The following is a 9,061-nucleotide window of genomic DNA, read 5'->3' on the forward strand; positions in this document are numbered from 1 at the left end:
TTTTGATCTATTCTCAAGATGAACAAAAGTCCCTTAAAAGCTCTAGATCCGTGTCGTTTTTGGGATAGGGACGAGGAGCAACATCGCTATCACTAGACTCGCCTAACGTGTTCTTGTAGCCACTCGTTGGGTGGGGGGGAAAAAGGGAAAAAAGAAAGGAGATCAGAGCGTAGGTTCGCTCTTTGTAATTGACAAAATGATTACTTACCCCATTGTTTATTGCTTAAAAGTTTGAACCGGTTTTTATCGCCCAAGGGGCATACAGCATCCGGTTTTTCATATGTTGTGCAGTCGACATGTGTCTGCTAAAGCTTTGGAATCTCTTTTTGTCAAGAGGAACGGAAGTTCCTGAAAAAGCTCTAGCTCCACGTCATTTTGGAGACCAAAGGAACAATCGCTGTCACTTAAGTCAATATCGTTGCTTTTTCGTCAGCTTGAGTGACAACTGAGAGAGTCGTCTTGTCATTTAGTCTAATTGAAAAAACGATACGTACTCATACCAATAAACTTTTGACCGGTGTCTTAATAGTTTCAATCCCATGGTGACCACAGTCGTGAGACATTACAAAACAATTCTAAACCCAGTTTCAATTTTCAATTTTGAACACTTGACTTTCTGTATTTCGACAACTTCATGTCAACGTTATTTCGTTATGCAAAAACCATCACTAAACCATTCTGTTTGTTCTGTGCCATTTCAAGACTCTGGTCCCTTTTGGGCGGTGTTGGCCGCCCATAGAGCGCTTGCCTGCGTGGCTGGCGGGATATTTTATAGACAGGGTTACATTAAACACTCTCGAGTACGCTGGTTTTGGCTGCGCGTTTGCCGCGCCTGGAATGTGGACAAGTCCTTTCTTAGCTCGCGGCCCAAACAACGAAGTAACCATCGATTTACTTGCCACTTGTTTTCATTTATTTAATCACTCACTGAAATATTGTCACCATTAAATAATCAGGCAAAAAAATCCCGCCCCGCTAAGCAGGCTAAATAGAGGACCGTTTCTGGCTCCATATGAACTTATATGCTATGCATTCAAAAGAGTGACGGTGTTGGTACAACGTGTTGTTTTAATAGAAACAAAACAAAAAATGGAGTTCCCGCGAATTCTGAGTTAATTGTTGTAAACTACGCTGTGGAGCGTGGACTGGTTTTCCTGAATTGTACTTGTTCCAAAAGGAAGCCAAACATAGGGACATAGGGTAATGTGTGGGTGGGGTAATCCCGCGTTCGATATATTAAAATTTAGTCCCTAACCAAAAGATCATCGTTGTACAACATATGCAGTCACTTCTTCTATACAGGTAATGCTGAAGCAATTACTATTTTTGGTTAAAGGTTACAAGCTAATTATTTGGGCAGGAAGTGAGTCGATGTTTGGTGGAGAAAGGCCAAATCTGGAAAGTTGCTTCAGTTTGTTGCTCGTACTTTCCTCTGAATGTGGCCATGTTTCCATCGCTTCAGATTTTAAGTGAAATGAAGTTACACTGCGTTTGCAGGATAACCGGCTGGATGCTGTGACGTTGCGTCTCTGTGATACCAAGTCTTTTATGGCTCCCAGGCCTTTATTTCGACACGAGCCCATCTAATCTTTGGTTTTCTGGACCATAGAGGCCAAAACATTTACTTGATGACTTGTAACTTAAAGGCCTTGGTTGTTTCGGCTTCGAGAATATATTTTCATATCAACAACTAGGGGATTTTTTTAAAGATGTATTTTTCAAGCCATGTCACAGGCAAACCAAGGAAAAAGAAAGCAGAGTTCTCACAATAGGTCTTACATACGACCCTCTGATAACTAGTTGATGTGGGATTTTTCATTCAGAACACTCACTGAAGAAGGAAATTATTTAACACGGCAACAGTCAATTTCTTTCCCTAATCCCCAATTTTTCCACCCTGCAAGCAGATGCCTCTTTTTTGTCTTTTTTTTCTGTACAGAGGAGGAGAAAAGGCGGCTCTGCCTGAATCGCGTCAACTCTTTGAAGCCGTCGCAGGCCGAGTTTCTGGACTAGTCAACCTTGTTTTTCTCTTCGTTCTCCTCGTCAAACCAGTTTTTTTTTCGTAGTGCGAGCATCCTTTTAGTCTTAAAACCATGGTTGTAATTCGACAACTCCTCCCTCTCTATTCAACGAAAAATAACGATGGCGAGTAAGATCCTGCTTGAAGCCAAGCACTTAGCCTGGTTTCGCTATATTTGTAATCCTGGTAAACAAGCAGCGCATGCCTTTAATAAAGATCTTAACTCTATTCATGCAGAGTTGTTTTTTCTCTGATAATCGCCCCTAATTTGAGTACCCAAAAGAAAGGCTCTGCCAGTAGGGTGCAATTTTTTTCCAATCCATTGTAACAAGTTTGAGTGAACATTTCCAAGAGCCCCTACAACAACCGGTACGATACACCCCACACGGTTTTTAACACCTGCACATTCTTGTAATCTCCCCCCCACTTCAAATCCTGATATTTGCAGGTTTAATTAAATATTCTTCCTGTGGTTCCACCGGATAAAACTTACACATTTGGCCCTTGAAGACCTATCAATACTACTCAGACAAAGAACAATACTTAGCAGGGGAGTGAACAGGTTCCCACTCATAATTCCCTGATTGGGAAACCCAGTAATCGTCCAGATTTTTGCTAAAGCCCGCCTATCAACCTCTGGCCAGGAAAGATTACGAATCGATTACCCCAAGCGTCAGAGGAATTGTTTTTTCCTTGTTGAGCCTCCGAGTGCTTGTCCTTGATTCGTACAGGCGTTTTGTCTATGAAAGGGGGGACATTGGGATTTTCCGGTTGTTTGCGGTTTGGGCTATTTTTTTAGATCGGTTTTTTTGTTTTTTTTGTGTACAAAAATAACGAGCGGGTTTTTCGGGTTTTTGGTATATACGATGTGGTTTTGGGTTTTTTCTATTTTGTCCTATTTGGGTTCCGGTATTTTTCTTAAGATTTGAGCGGCCACTTGATCTCGATCATAGTAATTATTTATATATTTTACTCTTTAAAAAATTTTTTAACCACGGTGCAATTCATCATCAATATAAACAAAATATTTACAATTAAAATTTAAAGATAGGACTATATAAACTACATTAACTATCTTACTACGTCAATATCATACAATAAAAGCTGCTTTTCCTCATGACAATACCGTGTTTCAGAATAATGGCCTTAGATAACCTCTTTAATCAGTCGTTTGAATTGATTGAGGGACTCTGCTTTCATTAGCTCCAATGGCAAAATTTTTCACAAAACTGCGCCTCTAAATAGCTAAAGCTGGTTGTTTTTTGTAGTAGTTTGTGCGCGGGTTGCGGAACATTTACCTTATTCACAGAGTCTCTCAAACAATACCAGAATCGCGATGGACAATTTTCGAGCCAGGTGCTAGTCCCTGTAGGGACGTAAATAACCATTGTTTGCTCGAAAAATTGTCCAATTTGCCTTTGAAGAGACTAGGGATTTCCATCTTAAGAGTTGAAATAAATTGTTTGACATGAGCGTCAAAGTTAGATTGGGGTCCAAGAAGACACGGCTTGCTCTGTTTTTGTAGTTTTTGCAGGTTTTGTCCTGCCAAAAGTTACTCCACAGTTTCCCGAAAGAATATTGCAGTGGTTGAAATGAGGTTTTACTAGTGCCCGATAAATAGACATGTAAAGTCCCCATAGGGTACAACCGACATGCCTGTTTTACGCCCTCACGTGATTAGTAAAACCCTTGTTTTTTCTCCCTCCAAAACAAGAAGAAAACGTTTGAAGTGAGTTAATTAGAGCTCAATTCGGCCGGAGTCGTCACATGACAACACTCTATAAGCCGCGAAACGGGCGCAAAAAAGAGGAAGATCTGACACGAGCATGAAATGAGTGGAGAAGCTGGTGTACTCCTGAGAAAGGCCAGCTAGAATTTGATAAATGTAGTGACGAAGTCATTGCAAGATGACAACCTTCCCAGGGTCAGCAATGAGATGAAATTAGGGACATCGACGAATTGTCCCCTCTTTGGTGCAAATTGTCGCTATAATGGACAAACAAAGTAAGGGGGTGCAGAAGACCCCCATATAAAAAAAGGGAAGGGATGTTTCCGTCGTCTCGCGCTTTAGGGGTGGTTAAAATTTCGGATTTTGATCTCACGTACAGGGTGTTTTTGGGGCAAAACGGCAATGGAAAATCCTCCTTAGGGTTGCGCGCGAAGAAATATAAAATGTATATTTACACTTTCATATTTCTATCACGCAGAGCGAAAGTATTAGATGATAATGGTCCCTTTTGCCATCATTAGAAGACGCTGTTTTTTTTTTTTTTGTTTATTGTTCTGTGGTTAAGGATAATATAGGTCCTCTTTTATGGGTCAAAAAAACGCCTGGGCCACGCCAGATGGTCTCCTTTATTAAGGGTTCAATTGTAACATTTCCGACGAGAATCCCTCGCCTTTTTATGTGGGATTCCCCCCCGGAGGCGGTGAGTTCAATCAGTATTCGACTCCTGTTTTAAGTACTATATCGGTTTATTACCATACTTGACCATATTTGGGCTCGCAGAGAGCGGCAAAAATCAAGCCTATGGATTTTGAGGGCAGATCCTAAAAGATATGGATGGCTTTAGACAAGTCCATGACATTCACAAATACTTTTGAATGAAATCAAATTTTAGCGTAGTTTTGTTCGGTATGCCGCACTTGTCACCATTGTATCGTCTTTTTTGACGGTTTTGTGTGTCGGTTTTCGGTTTTGGTCGAATTTTTTTTTGCGGTTTTGGATGATTTTTTTCGCTTCAGTTTTACGGTTTCTAATATACACCCCAATGTCCCCCTCTATTAAGAAACTAAGTAACGCCGTTATTTAAAGAGGGTAAAAAAACGTGGCAGTTATGTAAAAACGTGGCGTTTATGAAGAAAACAGGTTAACGTGTGGCCCTGTATAAAACATAAATCCAAAATTAATATTACAACTTTTGAACCCTTATCACAAAAGTCGAAAAAAAATATGTAAAAGCTAGCTAGCAATCTTATTTAAAAACTATTCACTATCTAAAACAAGTTCTTTAACAGACGTGCTTAAAAACGCTAGTTAACTACTTAAAATTAAGTCATGTTTTCCTGATCTCTTTCTGCCTCGCAATTACATTCATAGCCGTTTTCCGTTTGAAACTATTTAACAGTTTCTTCCTCTTCCGGTCACAAGACGGCTCGTTCCAATTTCCTAATTTGTCGTCATGTTGAAAGTACGGCCCCTCCTGTGTCTTTCTTAAAACAGGACAATGAAAATTTAAATTTTGCAAAAGGATTGGATCGGATTACATGAAACTCATAATTGTCTTGAATATAGAAGTGATATAATTTGGAGTTTTTGGCCCCGAGTCTCTTGAAGTCTATAGAACATCTATTTAAATATGCCTCGATAAAGAATGGAGTCCAGTTCAGTTGCATGTAAACATAGTTTAATGTGTGTGTTTGGTTTCTTTGGCGTCCAATATAATGCGCGCAGCTCTCTTCTGCATCCATAAGCCTCTGTCCTATCAATTCCGCTTTACTACAAGATGACGCAAATTGGACTGGAGGTACAACATAACTGACTTTATAACAGCGACATAAAAATTAACTTGTGCTTTTGTGTAAGTCCAAGGTCGTTTTGACAGTATTTACATAATTCATCGATGGTGCTTTAAAAACGGAGATCTTTATCATGATTTAAACCCAATATAGTCTTATGATGCTATACATTGGTCGATATTTGTGCCGTCAAGGCATATACTTAAGCTTTTTGTTTCCTCACTGAGCGCATGTTGAAGCCTTCTTCCGCAACAAGTAACCCTTTAGTCCTTCTCGATTTTGATGTACATTTTGGTTTCCGTTGACCTTTCTCACATTTTAAAGGGTCCTAGAAAGAGCTTGAGTTAAGGAATTGATATTACCTTGTATTCCATTTGCACTCAAGGCAGGGTGGTACCGTCGGCATATATTAGAGGATATTACACGGTGGCGAGCATATATAATTTTATGTTCGAGTGGCAAGAACAATATCTCAACGAGTGAGCGAGCGACGAGGAGATATTGTTCTTGCCCGAGAACATAAATTCATATCTTCGAGCCAACGTGTAATGTTCTTTTTATATATGGAGACTAAATATGAATGTTTCCGATTTTATTGTGTTTCAAAGTAGTCAAGTTTTCCAAATACGGCTGGCTTCATAAAAAAAAGGCGGGAAAAACAAAAGCGGGAGTCGTGACGTCATGAACGATACTACACTCACAAAGTGCATCCTGAAAATACGCCACTCGGACCGCGGAGTAGTGGCGTATGAATCTACGATTGTTTTAGTTTCCCAGTAAACCTTCCTCCATATACTAAATATCAATATTTGGAGTTGTTCAAATGTTTGAGGCATTTTTTCACCAATAGGAGAAATAGAACTGGAACTAGCGGAAAACAAAACAAAAAAACAAAAAAAAAAAAATAGCGTACCCCTGCCTGACAGGTTTTCGGCTCATCTGTCATATGCCCCAGTTTTACAAACTGTCTTTTTCGCTCCTCCAGGATAGCAATCGAAACTATGCCGACGTTATTCTGAAATGACGCCGTACACTGATAATAGGCCGTTTCCCGAGTTCAAGATGTCCCTACCTCCTCTTTCACTGGCGATCCTTCGGTGCGAAGATTTTTGTTATTAAAATTTAAGTTTCATTCCATATGTAAAGTATAACTAATTCCGGCATCACAAAAATGGTTCGCATTTAGACTCGCGTTGAAGAAGGGGCAGACATGACAACTCGTACAATGGCCTATTTCGTTTAGCTTTTTGCGTTTGTTTGTTCATGCACCTCGCGGCAGTGCATGAGTGAGGCCAGCGGGTTGCGTAAGCCTCTTGCAGTCAGCGGTCTTCTTGTTTGTCCACATGTGCGTCCTTGTTTGTTGTAGGCAACCCATTCTACGTTCGAGCATAGGAGTCAATTCTGGGTTGTTCCTCTCTCCCCTCCCCCCGCTTCCCCCCTCTTCTCCTTTTTTCCACTGTATATATACTTAGTATCAGTGCGTAACGGGGTGCCCTTATTGGGGCCCTTCTGCGTGGGAGCTCGTGGCTGTAGCTGGGTTGCCAGGATTTGCCAGCCATGGCAGCAGTCTCAACTACGCTCGGAGCTGCCTGCCAATAGTGGAAGCTCCTGGATATCGGGGCACTCCAACCTCCATTTTAGCGAATGGCCGGTTTTTATAAAATCCTATTTTACTGTTTTAGATTACATTCCCCGTCACTTCAACCCCACCCTCCTTAAACATTATCATTTCACATTTCTGAAATTCTAGTCTAATTTTCATCTCCTCAAATATGTTTCTCCCAGTCATTTACATTGTAGGTTGACTTTTTTGAAAAAAATAAAACCATTCCAGTTTCTTATGTGTTGAGGACAAATCGAGCAAAGCGAAAAGCGCTAGACATTCTTTAATCATTTTCACCTTTTAGGTTCCAATTTTCCTGCTCTTTCCCTTGCGTAACGTTGCATTTTAATTGCCTAATGCTTTTTCAATGTCTGTACCTGATAGTTGTTGTACCGACACTCGAAGAAAGAAGCTAAATATTCTGGAGCCGAACAACGTAGATTTCATTTTAGTGGTTACTACATTTCGGCTGGCCAAACCACCCTTCTTCAGGTGCAATGATAGTTGTACCTGACTGTCATTGTACTTAACTCTCATTAGGCCGTTTATACGAGACAAATAAGCTTACTCTGGCCGCGGCGTACATGATACGCGAAAGGAACTATTTACCGAGTGTAAACTCCCAGGCCAGGATAAGCCGCGGCTTGTTGAGAAAGCCGTGAACGTAGATTTTGTACCATTTATACGGGGCTGTTTGCGTCTTATGTAAGCCGCGGCTTATTTTCTCTCTTATAAAACGGCCCTATTGTACCTAAAGAAGGCTGGTTTGGCCAGCCGAAATACAGTACACCATTAAAATCAAATCTACGTTGTATTGGCTCTTGCTCAAAATATGTAGCTGCTCAACTTGTAATTACGCCGATCAGATCAAGCCACTGATCCAACGTACACAGGAAGATTGTCTACGGTTACTTCTTCAAAACTTTGAAACTGAAAAAAAAAGTGATTTTGGCGTGTTATTTGTTTGGGTTTAACATTGAAACTTTTAACCGAAAGCTTTAACAAAGTTAGGTTTTTCTCGGGCAAGATTACTTTGCAGGGGCACCCAACGAGAATATAGTTCAAAACCACTTAAACATAGCATTGTTAAACGAATTTTGGTATTAAAATGGTAGATATAAGCTTATTTTTATCCCCTAAAAGTTTTTCATCTGTTCGGACTTCCTAGCTGAAAGTCTAGTGACCCGAAACCTTTAGGGATCGAAACTTACCTTTTCGAAAATTTCAGCAAAAAAAAACGCTCCCGAAACTTCTAGGTGACAATGGGCAATTATACCGTTTTTTAGATGTTCGAAAATCTTAGGACAGGCAGGCAAGCAAAAAGTTGTACAACAAATGTCCCGAAAACTCTAGATCTCAAGTTGTCTTCCGCACAGATATTTTTAGAAAATTGACGTTGGGTGCTCCTGACTTTGGGTCGTGTTTAGGAGAACTGAGGTCACAACAACAACGAACGAGCTGCGACACTTGTAACCTGATTTTTGGGTGCATTTTAGCGCCATACATCGAAACCTAAAAGAGCAATATCCCAGTAAGTCCAATAATTTGCTGGTGGCAGTGACCACGACATTTATGGCCATAGACGCCTGTCTTTACTTCCATTTCCATGTAAAAAACGAATTGCCTTTTTCAGGGGACTGTAACTTCGGCATTGTCGCGAATATGAAATAAGATCAGTATTTTTATGCTATCTTTTACCTGTCCCAAACCAACCTTCAGGCAAGCATTTTGCTTTTTAAAAGGGTGTGGTGTATGGTACCCTCACCAGATGGTGCAAACTTTCGAACTGGTTTATGATGTATATTAAGGCCAAGACTGTGAAGAAAAAGAGATTTACACTGGTGTAATCAGTACTAGTCGACTCATGGAAATCATTTATTCTTTTCAACGACAATTTCCTCTCTCACGTAATGTCTCTT

The sequence above is a fragment of the Montipora foliosa genome, chromosome 10 (assembly GCF_036669935.1).
Source record: "Montipora foliosa isolate CH-2021 chromosome 10, ASM3666993v2, whole genome shotgun sequence".
Classification (NCBI taxonomy): Eukaryota; Metazoa; Cnidaria; class Anthozoa; order Scleractinia; family Acroporidae; genus Montipora; species Montipora foliosa.